Source organism: Corvus brachyrhynchos, unplaced genomic scaffold, assembly GCF_000691975.1.
Source record: "Corvus brachyrhynchos isolate BGI_N302 unplaced genomic scaffold, ASM69197v1 scaffold28, whole genome shotgun sequence".
Taxonomy (NCBI): Eukaryota; Metazoa; Chordata; class Aves; order Passeriformes; family Corvidae; genus Corvus; species Corvus brachyrhynchos.
The window spans coordinates 1671123-1687016 of record NW_008246058.1 but is presented as its reverse complement, the minus strand read 5'-3'; the positions used below and the strand labels follow the sequence as shown (position 1 = coordinate 1687016).

The window sequence follows — 15894 nt, the reverse complement described above, 5'->3', positions numbered from 1 at the left end:
GCCCGTGGGAGGGGCTCAGGCTGCAGCAGGGGCGGTGTGGCTGCTGCTCCTGAGAGTGGACCCACACCGGGGAAGTTCACAGAGAACTGTCTCCCGTGGGAGGGACCCCACAGCCTCACAGGGGAGGACTCCTCTCCCGGAGCAGTGGAAGGAAATCTCAGTGATGAACTGACCAGATCCCCATGCCCTGTCTCCCTGCGCTGTTGGTGGGAAGGAGGGAGGGGCTGCGGGGAAGAAGGTGTTCTAAGGGCTTATTTTGCTTCTCATTATCTGTTAGTAATAAATTCACTTCGCAACTGAAGTTGAACCTGTTTCACCCTTGAAGTGTTTCTCCTGGTCCTTATCTCACTCATGAAGCGTTCATTAATTTTTTTTTCCTTTCCCCTCCTCTGCTCAGCTGTGGCAGGGGAGGGTGTGTGAGCAGCTTTTGTGGGTGCCTGGCATTTGGCCAGTGTCAAACCACAACTGACCACCCTCATTGTAAATAATTTCTTCCTTATATATAATCTAAATCTACCCTCTCAGTTTAAAACTGTTGCCCCTTGTCCTATCACTACAGGCCCCACTAAAATGTCTGCCCCCATCTTTCTCATAAGCCACCTTATAGTACCTACTGGAAGGTGCTCTGAGGTCTCCCCAGAACCTTTTCTTCTCCAGACTGAACTCCAACTTTCTCAGCCTGTCCTCATAGGAGAGATGCTCCAGCTCTTTGATCATCTTCTTGATCGTCTTCTGGACTTGCTCCAGCAGGTCCATGTCCTTCTTACCTTGGGGGCCCCAGAGCTGGATGCGATGCTGCAGGTGGTGTCTCACCAGAGAGGAGCAGAGGGGCAGAATCACCTTCCTCGACCTGCTGCCCATGCTGATGAAGAAGCAGCCCGAGATAGGGTTGTCTTTCTGGGCTGCAGGTGCCCATTTCTGGCTCATGTCCAATTTCCATCCACCAATTTTCCCAATTTCTTCTGTTCAGGGCAGAATTTATATAATATAAGGGTCTAGATAGGATAAAGTACAGTGTCAGCTCATATTTTCATTTATGCAAACTTTGTGAAGTGCAGAAGTGCTGTGCATGAAGCAATCACTGAGATGATTTCTTCATTTTGTTGTATCAAGATAAGAAGAAATGTAAAAAAAATTATCCACTGTCTATGTTTAAATCTCAGATCTCAAGCAACTGAGTAACAACGTGTTGTTTGGAATAGTAATGTGTAGCTGGCCTTCAGTAGCCTCCTCCTGCCCACCTGTTCGGTATATTGTTTAACTGGGAAGATGAAAAATGATTCAGCTGTTTCATGCTCTTTCAGATTCTTACTCATCAGGGAGTGAAACTGCAAGTCTCATCAAGCATGGGGTTATAAAAATGTGCAGACAGAAATACCCTGAGTCTGTATAAGCTGAGGTTGCTTCTGCCATTTGGCTCATGTAAAGATTCTTCAAATCCTCTTACAGTAAAGGGCTGTAGGACTGATAAAAGTGTGCCTGTCTGTTTTGTAACAAGCAGCAAAGAAGCGTTGCTGAGTCACCTTCAGTGTGAGCTCAGTCTTTTTTCACTCCTGAGAGCAGGTGTCAGTCACATGCCTTTTCTGATGCAACTGCTGGTAACTGCTCTGCTGTCACCCATTGTGTCACTTGGCATCATGGGCAGAGTCAGCTGATGATGTGGAGTGAGGGTCATCATCTGATACTAAAATACAAACAAATTCAGATAAACATTACCTCATTGAGGAGAAAGAGGGGGGATGGGTATAATCCAAATGAAAATGGAGAGGATAGGGAAAGTAAAGGGAGGAGGGGAAAAGTCTGCTGCAGGAACATTACTTTACTCTGGGCAGAGTTTTCAGCAGGTTTTGCATCAGCCAAGCACATTCTGTACAGCTAAGCAAAGGCAGAGACAAAAATAGAGTACCCTCCCAGGTGTATATTTGTACAAGCCCTTCTTGGATGAAATGCACCTGAAAAGCATCCTGGAGCTGGGCTCAGACCCAAATTAGACTATGATTCCATGTGTAGATATTCAGCATGATACACTGGCTGCAGCCACTCTTCAGATCAATGCATTTCTCCTCTGCTGGCTCAAAATTCTGGCAACCGATATAGTCTGGATAAGCCTGGTGGGTCAGTATCCACATAAATGCATCTATCCCAACCTTTTCAGGTGTATGTTCATTCAAACCATTTGGAAAATATGTAGATTCCCCCCCTCTTTTACTTTGTCTGTTCTTGGTTAAATGTATTCTAGATGCTCATGGAGAGCATGTTCTTTTCTAGTTCACTGACTTCAGTGGGAGAATTGCCCTGGTAATGAATAGTAAATGACTGATACAGCATGAAAAAATTTGGGCCAAAGTGAGCACTATGTGATTTTATGAGTTTCTTCTTTCTGCAAAATTATTCAGTCAGGGACCACATCTTTTATTAGGTCAGCATTTGGTGGGAATGCTCCCTTTTACCTAGAGGCATTTGTTGAAGAAGAGTTAAAACAGAAAAGTTTTGTCTCATAAAAATATGCATCTGTATGCACATGTGGAGACCAGTGGTTCAAGCTCTTGACCTGTGTGGGACATAGCTCAATTTGCTTTGTCATCAGAGACCACCTTCAGTAGCCTGGTAAGGTCCAGTGACCACCTTGTGTGCCCAGTGTTGTACCATAAGGCAATCACTGCAGCTCAGTACACAGCTCACAGGGAGATTATGTGCTTAGAGTGGGATTCAAAGCAGGTTGTAGCCTAAGCAGGGAACTACAGTGTGTAGCTGAGAGATAACCAGGAGAGAGAGAACTGCAGGGCCTGGGTGGGCAGAGGCAAGATGCATATCTCCAGGGTCCTCACTCCCAATCCAAAGCTGGGACACTACCCCAAAGGTAAATGCTTGCATTCATTTTTTTGAGACCCTAACAAGTCCTGCTTGTTTCCTCTGAAATGGTGGCTAATTTCTTATTGTCACTCCACAACCTTTTTTCCTCAGCCACGCTTTGCACAGTAGTCAGTGGCTGAAACACTAAGGCAGGATGTCAGTGGTCCAGGTTCAAAGTCCCTCCTCTGACTGGGGAAATGCTGTTAATTATCCCCAATTACCAAGCTGGATTTGGGCTATCCTCCAGAGCTCTCACTGAAGCTGTGCAGCTGTAGCGCATAGGATTCAAGAATTCCTGGGACAAAAGAGAACACCAGCAAGGCTGACTATAGTCTCCTTGGAAGGGGGAGAGTTGGGTATTTGTTACTGTCAGTTTAATAGATTTTCCTTGACACAGTCACTGGATGTAGCACACACACTCTGCTGATGGGGCCAGCTAGTAGCTTAGGTAGAGTCTGACTTCTTTGGCTGTCCTTGGAGAAAAAATAAAGGAGAGAGTGAACACTTGCTAGACTACAGGCTTATTCATATGATTATTGGCATTACATTTTAACCGTAATTTTCTGTTGTGAAAATTAGCTTGCTAAGTCAGAAGAGGAGTAAAACTCTTCAACCTCTTCTACAGGCTGCCTCAAACCAGCCGTTCTTCACATAAATCTTTTTTGCACATGTCTAATTTTCAAAGTACTTAATAACCATCTTTTTCTTAGATGAGAGATTTTGAGGACCAAAAAGGGTTGTGGGATTCCTGTGCCTAACCTAGACAAATAGATTCTCTATCTTCTCCAAAAAGTCAGGTGTTCCATCACTGCCAAACACCAAAATGTTTATGATCTACCAGTTCTATGCTTCCCTATCCATTTTTTGCTTCTTCTCAGACTGACTGTTTGCCTTGAGGCCAGCACACCAAGCCAGGACAGAACCATAAGGCAGTGCAGATTGCCATGTTATCTGCTGTCTACCCTTCTACAGCTCAAGGGATGTTTATCTCCTTCTCCGCCTCTGTTCATCTTTGCAGGGGTACCAACTCCATCAATCTGCTCCTGAAAGATGGTTTTAAATGCCAGCAGTTGTCAAAAAAAGTGGGAATAATATAAATGCTTTGTGAGGATACGGCTAGTTTACTGTTGCCTGGAGAGATTCCCTGCCTGTGTTACTGTACTTTGAATTATTCTGAATATCACTGCAGAACTTCTCTTAGCAGCTCTCCTTTCCTGTTATTCTTGCTCACATCTGTTCACTGTAGTAATGGATATTTTTTGGCTGTAAGCAGTTATGCAGCATGACACTTGGCGAATGGATGTCTGTGTGTGCAATAGCTACTGTTTTTTGAAGACTCATTTGGCTCTTGTCCCCTCTGGGTGAAACAAACAAATATATTGCTAGAAACCACTTGCCAGCCTTTCATTGCAACTGCTACCTTTTTGACTGACATTGCTTATGCTTGAGCTCTCCTCTGAACCGATTTCTTTTGGGGAAATCTAAAGGATTTGATTTTAAGCTTCAAATTTATTGCGTGTATGTTTGCTCAATGACAAGTTGTGCTTCTGCTACCTAGTCAATGGCATATCTGTTCTTTGTAAGAAACATGCTGTTTATATGTGATATAATTATTTCCACTAACCGCTCAGAACCCAACTGATCACTCTCACAGCCATAAATGAATCTGTTTGACAACCTGTTCTCTGCACAGTAGGTAGTCTTCCACCCGCCAGCTAATTTATCATTGCATCTGCCTGGCTCTGCCAAGGGATATGTTCTAGTGCATTTATTCTTGTCTCTAAAAGCTTGTGACTGGCCATTATCTTGGGAGGAGACATTCGTAGAAGAACAAAAATTTCATGGTGTATATTTCTGTCTTTCTGAAACTCTTTGTTTGCGGCATCTCAAAGAGATCTCCTCCTTTAGTTGTTTTTGTTCTCTTTTACAGTTTGTACTTCCCAGTAATTGCAGAGACCCCCAGCACCCTGACTGGTTGGCCCAGGCTAGATGAGAATGTTTCTCAGTGTTGGTGAGAAGTGCTTAATTGATATTAACGTGGAGGGAAATGATCTGCTCAGCCCTAGGACAGACGTCATTTGGTACACTTTCCTTCCCTCTAATGCTGTAGTGCTCATGCAACCTGAAAGGACCATCTGTAGATCTTTGAGATTAGTGCAGGCCTGTTTATTATTTGGCTTTTCTGTTGGTTTCCTATCTGTCTGGATCTGCTGAGCTAATTGCCTTGATATATGAATGTCCAGGGTACCTCGGTATCCCAGCAAACAGCAGATTTTTTTAGCACACATTTATTCCTAATTCAAAGTAATTTCAGGAACCTACTGAACTGAGAAGCCACCAAAATGGGAAAACCTTCATCATCCAGACTGCCTGAATCAAGCTCTTCTGCCATGCTGCTAAGCAGCATTTGCATTGTCTGAACTCTTCATTACAGTTTGCATTTTTTTTCTCAGGGTTCAGATTCCACACCTTCCCTGACATGTCTCCCTCCACCAGTTAAAGCCAAAGCTCTGCCTTTGAATTTCACAAAGGCAGCAAAGTTCACAGATGCTGGGACAAGGTCAAAATGGTAGGTGTGACCCACAAGCTGAGGCTTTTTGATCCCCTGTAAAATATGTGTCTTTATTCTTCAGTAGTAGAATCTCCTGTGTTTTAGACTTGTCTTGTCACATACAGAGGAGGATTAACACTACCAGAAGGAAAATTGAAGATGTCACTCAGAAGAATGGACAGGGCAGTAACTTATCAATAAGAGTATCATCCTTGCACCTAACTGACTCCAACACAGAGACATGTCTAGTTTCTACTAATATTTCATAGAACCAGCTGGTACTACTAGATCCAGCCAGTCCCAATGAACTTCATTTTAGCCTTTTTATTAGCTTATAAATGTGATAGGGTTGATGGATACCATTTAATGGAGCACTTTCCACCCTGCTCCTCCCTCCCTTCCCACCCTGAAAAATCTGACATTCATAAATGGAGGAGGTCAGTAATTTGCATCCAGCTGAGTGGCTGTCTGGCTTTAATGAGATGATTTGTAATCATAAGCACTGCACTGCAGTGGTGTCTGGTACAGGGGGAGAGGAACACGTATGCATACTCCAGCTGAGATGAGGAAGAGGTGATGGGAGGGAGGGAAAGCACATGGATCAGAAAAAGGAAGCAAGGATGGAATGACATAAGGAGATCCATTAAATGTAATACAATAATGCTGGCCTGGTTAGCATAAGAAGAGCCAGAGGCTGGCTGATGCAAGCCAGTGAAACTCCTATTACTTAGGGCAGGCAGGCCCTAAGTAATTGCAGGATTGCACTTATCCAGAGCTCTTTAGAGTAGCTGAAAATAACGGGTTTGTTTTTGACAGCTGTAAGCCCTCAGTGCCCTTAATGCATAGATCTGTCCTTCCACTCCTTATATAACAAAAAAAATTTCCAGACCAGGAAGAAAATTCAGGGGCTGAAGACATTATACATTGTGGAGATGGCATGTTCCACTTCAGCTACATTTTCAGCATGTTTTCCTAAAGAAGTGGATCACGTTCTGTCTTTGTGTGTATTCTTCCTCAATCTGATGCATTTTTAACCCACTGGCTCTTTTCATTTCAGTCACACAAAGCAGTAGCAAATTCCTGCAAGTCTCAGACAGGCAGGTAGGAGAGAGATGGAGACTATTAATCCATTCACTGGGGGAAAGACTCAGAAGAGAATCCTTCTGGGAGAGAAAGATTTTTAATTCCCTGACTTTGATAAAAGCGTCGTTTGGCATCTGTTTCAGATCAGACAGCCACGAATCCACCACAGGCACAAATCCATAGCAAGCCAGGCTGAGCTGGCTCTCCTGCACATACAACTACTTTCTCTGGCTGACTGTGAGAATTTTACACCTCTCTAAGACTATCTTTCCCTTGTCTCCAGGGTTTCTTTCCTCTGTAGTAGCAATTCTCTGAGATCGTCACACGATACTTTTTCATTAGGCATCCCAGCTGTGGAGGACTAGGTTCCTTTAACCATGTCTCCAGCTGTCTTGAGTTATTCTGCAGTAGGCCAGCTGGACCAGTGTAGTTTTTCTTACAGCTGCAGTGGAGTAGCTTGGATCAGCTTTAAGGCTGTTATTTTTAAACTCATTAACTGCTTCATGTTATTAAAAAAAAGAAAAAAAAAAAAAAAAAAAGGAAGCAATTGTGCAAACTGATCAGTTTGGCTACAATCTGCATCCAAGGAGAAGACATTGACTTGAGGCAGGGGGGCTGTTGGTTTGGCCTCACTTGCAGTGCAGGATAATGTTGTTCAGCCCACAGCCCTTTATGAGGGGAGGAATCTCCAGCACAGCCTGCAGTCACATCATACCAAGAGACTTTCGGCCCTTATTCATCTCACCTTTCTCAGTCACGAACTCGCATCATCCCCTTCCTCATCTGACCCTGGAGCATGAACATCCATCCTTCCAGGCAAAAAAGAGCTTTTCTCTCCCCCTCTCCTGAGCTCCTTCTGTAAAACATACACGCTTCATATGCGTCCTTCTCTGCAGATGTCTGTAACTCTGCAACATAATCCTTCCCTCCTCTTCCCTGGGGAGACACGTTACCCCTATGTTAAGTACAGAGGTTTAAGTTACAGGGATGTGTGGGTGGCCTTCACAAATTGTGCCAGTAAGATGTTTCTCAACCAGATTTTCAGTTCTGACAGAAAAAGCAACACAACTCTACCCAGCATGCATAAAACAATAGTTGACCTTGGAGACAGACGGTGTCTTCAGTAGCACCAGGGAAAAAGCTTCCTCTAGGTAAGATGGATATCCCTATAGATGGTTCTTTTTGAGAAGAGCCCTGTCCTGGAAGCAAATCTCCCAACTTCTCTGCACTTTCCAGGCTACCTAATCTCATAAGCAGGTCTGCGAGCTGACAGTATCTCCCACAGCTTTTTCACAGAAACACCAACTTCTTTGCCAGGTCCTTACACAGTACCAATCTACTGTGCTATGTAAGCAATGTATCATCTGTCAGAAAGGAATTAGTTGTGTGTAGTCTTAATGTTAAGAACATAAATAAACTGTAGATTGAAAAAAAGGTCATGAGGAGGGAAATTCATTTTTACTGTCTCTCTAATGTACCATGTCTCCTCTTTGTCCAGGGACTATCCCACAGATGATCACCTCTTGGCCAGCAGTGCACTTTAGTGGCATCGTTCAAGCTAAGAAAAACCTTGAAACATTCACTGGGCCCGTTTTATTATTTTCCCAATCATGTTTCCTTGACTTGACTTGTCCTGTCCCTTTGATCAATAGCAGATGTCACCCAGCATGTGACATGTTTTGGATTGATTTAGAGTACTTCTAAACTTCTAAATCACTTTGCTGAGCTTCCTCTCTTTGATGTTGTTGGCAATGGATAAGGTCTTAGGCTGGGATTTTCAAAGGACACAAAACTAAAGAGTCCAGAACACTTAAAGCTCTTCAGCCCCTGTTGAAAATCACAGGTAAAGAGTGCAAGAAATTTACTTGCTTTCAATTATAAGGTTTTCAAGCACTTTTAAGGGGCACATAGTTGCTTTATGGGGTTTTCAGAGGTGCCTTCCAGAAGTTGTGTGCTTAGGCATATTTGGAAATCCTATTAGAAGCCATTCAGCATCTTTATATGCCTAAATTCCTTTAAAGCCTGACTCAGCATACTGTGATACTCTTCTGTGTGTGTGAGAGCAACAGCATAAAGAGCAGGCTCTCAGTGAATGACTGATGCTGTATGAATGTGTGGAATACAAGCCAAATCCCAAATGCAAGGGCTCATATGTTGCAGTCATATAACCCAGCCACTTGTGTCTTCAGCAGTTGTCACAGCAAAGCTGTCATTTCCTAGTTTAAGAGTGTTTATCACATCCTTATCCTTGATACACACTCCGGGAGGAGGAAGGATTCACGAAGCAAGTGGAGGAAGGATTCATGAAGGAATCAACTTCATCAAACTGAGCAATGAGAATGCTCCCAGCAGTGGCCTCTGTCTGTTTGGGTATGTGGAATGGATAGCTGGAGTTCCTCACATAATTTAGGTTACATTACCATTTTTCAAGAAAAATCCACAATCTGGATTCAGTTTGCATAAATATGAGCTTCAAAACCAAAGTCTAAAACATCTCATTCCATTCTTACCAACTTCCAGCTGAAGGATATTTCTGATTATGAATTGTAATGGTGGAAAATATTGACTGATTCAATGGGAGCAAGAGTGAGAGACAGACACACAGACCATTTCCGAGGAGATATATCCTGTTTCCTATGAGCTTTCTTATTAAAATTATCCCAGTATATACATTCTCTATTCAAGCATGAAGTGCTCATTACAAGTCTCTACATGAATAATGTACACTTAAAATGATTCTCTGTTCCATAAATATTGATCTTGGTTAATAACTGACTGTGGGATTCTATGTCTTCTCCTCTGAACACTACTGACTGAGGGTCTGGACTCTTCCCTTCCCATGCTGTTTCTTTCCCTTCACTCCTGTATTTTTTCCAAGAAGATATTATACTGATAATATCGGTTTAATGATGACACAAGTTTGGACCGGAGTATACAGCAACTCCTCCACCCGTCCCAGTTCTTGCTTAGTGTCCCTGGTGATTTATTTTTTGGGGGGGGGGAATTAAAAAAAAATTCCCTTTCTAATTTAATGTGTGATTTCTCTGCTGGTTTTTGCTGCAGTCCTTGTCCATTTTTGCTTTAACGTTTAGTTAACATTATTACAGTAAAATACATCTATCAGTCACTTTGTGAGACCAGTTCATGAAAAGAGTTTCAAAGAGCAGTATATGGACCATATTTGCTGCTCAAACTGCAGTGGACCCAAGACACTCCTTGTATATGAAGCTTCCCAACCTCATGCTTGATAAATCTGTACTGCCTGTACTGAGCATTTGGAAGATTCTACAGATTCATGGAGGAAGAAAAGCTGAATGATCCTAGAATGGTGCCTGGCAGAGTTCAGGTTTATTATGTCAACTTCAGCCAAGACTCCAGAACTGTGCCTCTGCAGGCCCTCACTCTGCAGCTTTTAGGCTGGGTGTACAGGAAAAATTACTCTTACTTCATACACCAACATACCTTTTATATCTATCTAGAACGAGTTGTCCATACAGCTTTGCCTGGGCTTCATACATTAGATGGAAACTGCAAGCAAAGATAAAATGTGCTGAATATCCTGTCTGTGGTATTCAGGTACCAGGGAGAAGAGAGGAAAGGCTTTGATAGTAACACTATGAAAAGATTTCATCACGGTGTTTTATCCTCTAAACTCTGACAGAATTTTCCTCTTTTGGACGTTCTGAAAATATGTGTTACTAAAAATGCTGTGGTTGTTCCTATAGTTCCCAAATTTTCCTCTGGTGACAGAGTTATAGCCACTCCATGTGGGAGCTGAGAAAAAATTTCTACTACTTATCTTCTTTCACTCTCAGCCTTTGCAATTCTTAGCCCAATGGCTCCTTGCTTTGAGAGAGAGAGATATGGAGGATGCTGTCCAACAAGCAATATCTATTTATGGAGACAGTGAATACACAATGAGTTAGGAGACGGTGACCAAAATGTGCAGCATTGTTTGTGGGTCCTTGAGGACCAATAAAAATAATAGAACTGCAACTGTAAATAGCTTATTACAAACATCCAATTTCTAAACTAATTGAGATATCATATGCTAACTTCAGGTGTGTTAAGTGTTAGCTTCATTTAGCCGGATTCCTCTGCCAAAGGTCACTCAGTTCTCAGTGGTGGCATCAGGGCTGATTTGTTTCGGCTCTGTGCGTAAACATTTGCTCTGCTTGGTTACAGGCTGGAATCGCATGAAGATCATTGGAAAACAGGGTGAAGTGCCACAGCCCCTTCATAGCTAAGGATTTCACCTCAAGGAAAGGCACATGAAAGGACCTAGGTACTAAAATTGACATATCCTGTGATGGGTAATATAAGGAGAATGCCAAAAAGGTTTTGCCTCAGGCTAATACTTGAAATTATTGGTGAAGGAATGAGGAGAATTTGTAATCATAGCTAAGGATAGATGTGGTAAAATATGCTTTATGTTCAAAGCTGGTTTTAATTTTTACTATGCTAAAAATGATAATGTCTTTAATACATTTTCAAGTATTTAAGATTTTCAATTATTGGGTATTAATCGAGAATATTTAGAAATGCCTAAAGGGGCCAAGCTGAGATGTTGATTTTTTTTTGCATAGATTTGCACTGATGTCACATGCACAGATAAAAACTTGTTGTAACGCTGTTTGCATCATCATTTTAGTTTGATTTTCAAGTGTGTTCCTTCCTCTGTAGAATGAATCATACATCCTATAAACTGCTTTAATATCTCTGGTGGTGGTATCCTGACCCATAAGAGAAATGAACCAGTAACCCCCTCTTACTCCTCTCTTATAGGTCATCATGTAATTGTATACTCAAACTTTTAATTTAAAGTTGTACTGGAAGCAGTGTTTGACATAGTTGTGTGGACCTTTTCTGGGTCTTTCACAGTAGCATAGTCCCTAAGGGAATAAAAGGGATGTAGATACACCCTCCTGAATTAAAGTCCTGTGTTGCTACCACTGCAATCTCTTGATAAGACCTTTTGTTCCCCATCATGGTCTTGTCCTAGGAAGAAAAAAAAAAAAAAAGAAAAAAGAAAAAAAAGAAAGAAGTGCAGAAGCTCAGGGCTGAGCTGCTGAGCTACAATGCTCTGCTGTTACACCAAGGATGATGTTTCTTATCCTATACCCCCATCCTCTCCCTTAAAGCACAAAACCAGCCAAAGACTCGCTCAAAATTCAGTGTTGGCCATGAGGCCTTCAGAGATGAGACTGAAGGTATGGACATGCCTCCTGGCAAGTGAATGGGATGCTCTAACACAAGTCCACTCACCAAATGGCACTTATCTCCAGGCTTCTGGGAGATTTCGCCTCTGTCTGTGTCCAAATGGGCTGGTATTAGTACAATTGTCACTTGTCAGTTGATAACAAAAAGGTAGAAATTCACACAGATCTGTTGTGAAGCCCAAGTGTTAGCAGCCCGCCTCAGGGCTGGTAATACCAGTAAAAGTTTGGCAGTGGCACAGAAGGTACATGGAAGGTTTCATGTTCAGCTTAACCTACACTATCAACAATGCCAAATGGGAAATAGGTGAAAAACTCAAAGATGTTCTCATTAGTTAATTATATGAACTGCAGTTTTACACCAGAAATCAGTGTCCCCTGTTGCTTGACAGACATTGGTAGATCATTTCCTGTTGTCCCTGTACAAGGGACCAGGTGCAGCCTATCCTGGTTGGTACAATCCCAAACACACTGTAAGTGTGCACATCTGCTCGTGTAAGTGGACAGACCTCTTCTGACACCTCTAGGCTCCAAGCCAGCAAAGAGGGCTGCCCATTAAGGCCTCCTTTTATAACTGGAACGTAAAACATCCATCTGAGCTGCAGTTGGTACTTGTGGGAAGTACTTCCCACTCTGCAGGGCTGTGAGCAAGAAGGCAGAGTTGGGCTCTGCTACTGCCAAGCTGGGCATGGGGAGAAGTCCCTTTCCCTCATCTTCACCTTCTCCCTCCCTCTCTTGTGGTCTGTGAGCAGAGGAAATCCTGTCTCATCCTGCTTGTATGTGCACTGCTCTGCAAAATATGGTCTTGATCACATCTGTGGTTTACAGGCTTTATTATAGTACATAGAAACAATGGGAGTTTTATTACCCTGAATGTATCATTTCTGTTTGAATGCACCCTCAGCATGGTGTTCTGACTATGGGCTTGCTGAAAGACGCTCACATAGTAATTAAAAATTGCTAATACTGCTAATGTTGTTCAGAGCATAATTCCACATCAAAACTCTGCTTGGCTTTTGGGGCCTTTTAAACATCCAAGTTTTATCCCACTTCAATTCATCTTCTGAGCCTCTTCTCCACAGTGGATCAAACCAAGGGCCTGAATCCAACCATACTCTGAATGAAGCTCCAGACTGTATAGCTTCAAGTCATCTTCCTATGTATGAAATTGTGTGCAGTACTGCTTTGTGGAACAGAAGTCCTTGGTCAAGTGCTTTTGTGCTCTATCATGAAGAAATGCAATAAAACCAACTTTTCCAGTTGCTTTAAAATCTATGTTTATTATTGCCCCAAAACTTCATACCCTGGGGATAAAACTGGTAAGTCTCACTTCCCAGTAGAAGTTTGTCCCAAGTAGAGCTGAGAAAGACATTCACACCAGGACCCAAAATATGGTTGTCACCAGAGAATTCCATCACATTCTACAAACGAGGGTACCACTCTGCTTTTTCCCCTCTTTCAGAGACAGGAACTACAGCCTGCAGCTCTCAAAGTCAAGTTAAAATCTTTCTGCCTGCCTCTTTCAGATTACTGCTAATTACCACAGTGATGAGCTGATTTTCATAAAAGCTCAGTTCCTATTTTGGCACAGAGCTAACTGGTTAGAAGTCCTAAGAACTGTGTACACTGATTACCGGTCTTTTTCAAAATCTGTCACAGTGGGAGCTGCTAGTTTGTGAACACTTGTGAAAATCTCTCCTCACATTAGCAACATTAGCAAAAGCTTTAGCATCTGGTGCTGAGCTCTGGTGAGGGCCTGAATATGGCCATTTTTTGTCAAAATCAGAGGTTTCTCAGTGGAAAACTGAGGTTGAACTCTATGGTTTGACTCAGGTGTAGTACAATCTTTGGAGGCTGTAGTGGGTTAACCCTGTCTGGATTCCAGGCACCCACCAAAACCTCTCTATCACTCCCCTCTGCAACAGGGGAGAGAAAATATAACTAAGGGTTCAGGGGTTAAGACAAGGACCAGGAGAGATCACTCACTAAATACCATCACAGGCAAAACAGACTTGAATTGGGGATATTAATTGAATTTATGACTAGCAAAATCAGAGCACGATAATGAGAAGTAAAATAAGACCTTAAAACCACTTTCACCCTATCCCTCCCTCCTTCCCACCCCTACCTTCTCCCCCAGCAGTACAGGGAGATGGGAATGGGGTTTACAGTCAGTTCATCACAGGTTGTTCCTGCCAGTGCTTAGGGAGAAGAGTCCTTTCCATGCTCCAGCATGGGGTTCCTCCCATGGGAGACAGTCCTCCACAAACTGCTGCAACGAGTCCATCCCACAAGCAACAGTCCTCCACAAACTGCTGCAATGTGGGTCACTCTTCCAAGGGGTGCAGTCCTGCAGGAACAGGCTGCTACTGTGTGGGTCCCCCCAGGGTCACAATTCCTACCAGGAAACCTGCTCTAGTGTGGGGTCCTCTCTCCATTTGTCTGCAGGTCCCTGCCATGGACCTCCCATGGGGTCACAGCCTCCTCTCAGGCATCCCCCTGCTCTGCTGTGGGACGCCTCCATGGGCTGCAGGTGGATATCTGCATCCCTGGGGATGTCCATGGGCTGCAGGGGTACAGCTGCCTCACCATGGTCTTCACCACGGGCTGCAGGGCAATCTCAGCTCTGGAGCCTGGAGCATCTCCTGCCCTCCTTCTCCACTGACCCTGGTGTCTGCAGAGTTGTTCCTCTCACATGATCTCACCTCACTCTTCTCTGGCTGCAATTACATTTGCACAATACCTTTTTTTCTTCTTAAGTATGTTATGACAGAGGTGTTTCCATCATTTCTAACTTGACCAGCAAGGCCCAGCCTTGACCAGCAGCATGTCTGTCTTGGAGCTGCCAGGGATTGGCTCTGACAGACATGGAGGAAGTTTCTGGCAGCTTCTTACAGCAGTGGTGTCCATAGCCCCCACTACCAAAACCTGGCCATTCAAACCCAATACCTCATTTCATATCACTGCTCTATCAGTAGGATACTGTCTGTTTCTCTCTTCTCTGTTATCTTAACTTTTCTTTTTAACATGGGGAAAAATTTTCTTGGCATTCCATCTAGCCTTGATCAGCCAGGAAGTGTTGACTGTGTTGCACTTTTACTGCATTAATTCTGTCAACCTAATATGAGGATAAACTCAAATTTGCTGGTAAACATACCTAGGGCACACAGAAATCAGCTCTACCAACCTACAAGCATGTAATTTCTAATGAATCTTTTGACTATGCATACTCTGTGTGTCCTCTCCATCTCATAAACCAAAAATAGGAGCTGCCTTTTCCACAGGGAAACTGGCATTGCATCTGTTGAAGCAAGAGGTTGTTTCCAAAGAGTATTATGAAAAGCAGTTTATCTGAGCTATGGTCAATGTATCATCCTTCTCTCACTTTTTGAGCCATTTTTTTGAGAATGATGAATTGTAGTCATCACTGCATCCAATTAATTTTTCCTCAGCTGGTTCTTATAGTGTGTTTGTACCAAATGTCCTCTAACAGCTGATAAATCATCCCTGAGTGGCTGCAGAGGCAGCAGCAGTGACATACACTGGACTGACGACAGGAATGTGCCACACCATGTCTCTCATCCCCTTTTACTGGAAAGAATTTTGTGACCTTTGGTGGCATTTGCAAGAAGCCATTTTATACTGATGTTCCATGGCTCTATTGATCTCTGTGTAGTATTAATCTTAAACAAACAGGCCATATAATTTATGTAAACTCCATAGGTAATTAAATTCCTTCCAGCAAAGGTCAGGGCAGAATATTTAAGATTTCATTTGAATAGAAATTACAGTTAGAAATGAAGGGGGAAAAAAAAGAGGGAAAGGAAGAAATTTGGAGCTTGTCATATCAATTATCACAGTGTAACTAAGAGGAATCAAGTTACTTCTCAAGGGCTAAGATTCAGTCTTCATCATCTGCACACTCAGTTTGGGAATGTTGTTGGGGCCCTCCCCCCTGCCGTGGGGTCCTGGGAGAGGGGCCCTGAGGGGAGAGAGACGGGGTTTCCCTGCTCCTGGTCAGCCTCGTTCCCCATTGGTTGGTTTGTGTTCCCCTGCGTGGGTAAGGACCCTCGGGTTCCGTGATTGAGCAGTTCCTTGGCAGAGCCCCGGCCATGTGGCTGGAGAAATAAACATCTCTCTGAAACATCTATCAAGAATCGGTCCATATATATTTCTTTTCCACAGGCCTCG

General features: G+C 43.2%; 2 long non-coding RNA genes across 3 annotated transcripts in view; one reads left to right on the top strand and one right to left on the bottom strand.

Moving 5' to 3' along the window:
• Nucleotides 1-55: 55 nt before the first annotated feature.
• The window catches only part of LOC108449607, a 19040-nt gene continuing 3201 nt past the window's right edge, over nt 56-15894 (bottom strand). Inside the window, exons 2-3 of the long non-coding RNA XR_001865837.1 lie at nt 11409-11412; nt 56-270 (exon numbers count right to left, since the gene is read on the bottom strand). This is a non-coding gene — a long non-coding RNA (uncharacterized LOC108449607). The remainder of the gene's footprint in view (nt 271-11408; nt 11413-15894) is intronic.
• The window catches only part of LOC108449606, a 140053-nt gene continuing 126916 nt past the window's right edge, over nt 2758-15894 (top strand). For both annotated transcript variants that reach the window (XR_001865835.1, XR_001865836.1), the window contains exon 1: nt 2758-2860. This is a non-coding gene — a long non-coding RNA (uncharacterized LOC108449606). The remainder of the gene's footprint in view (nt 2861-15894) is intronic.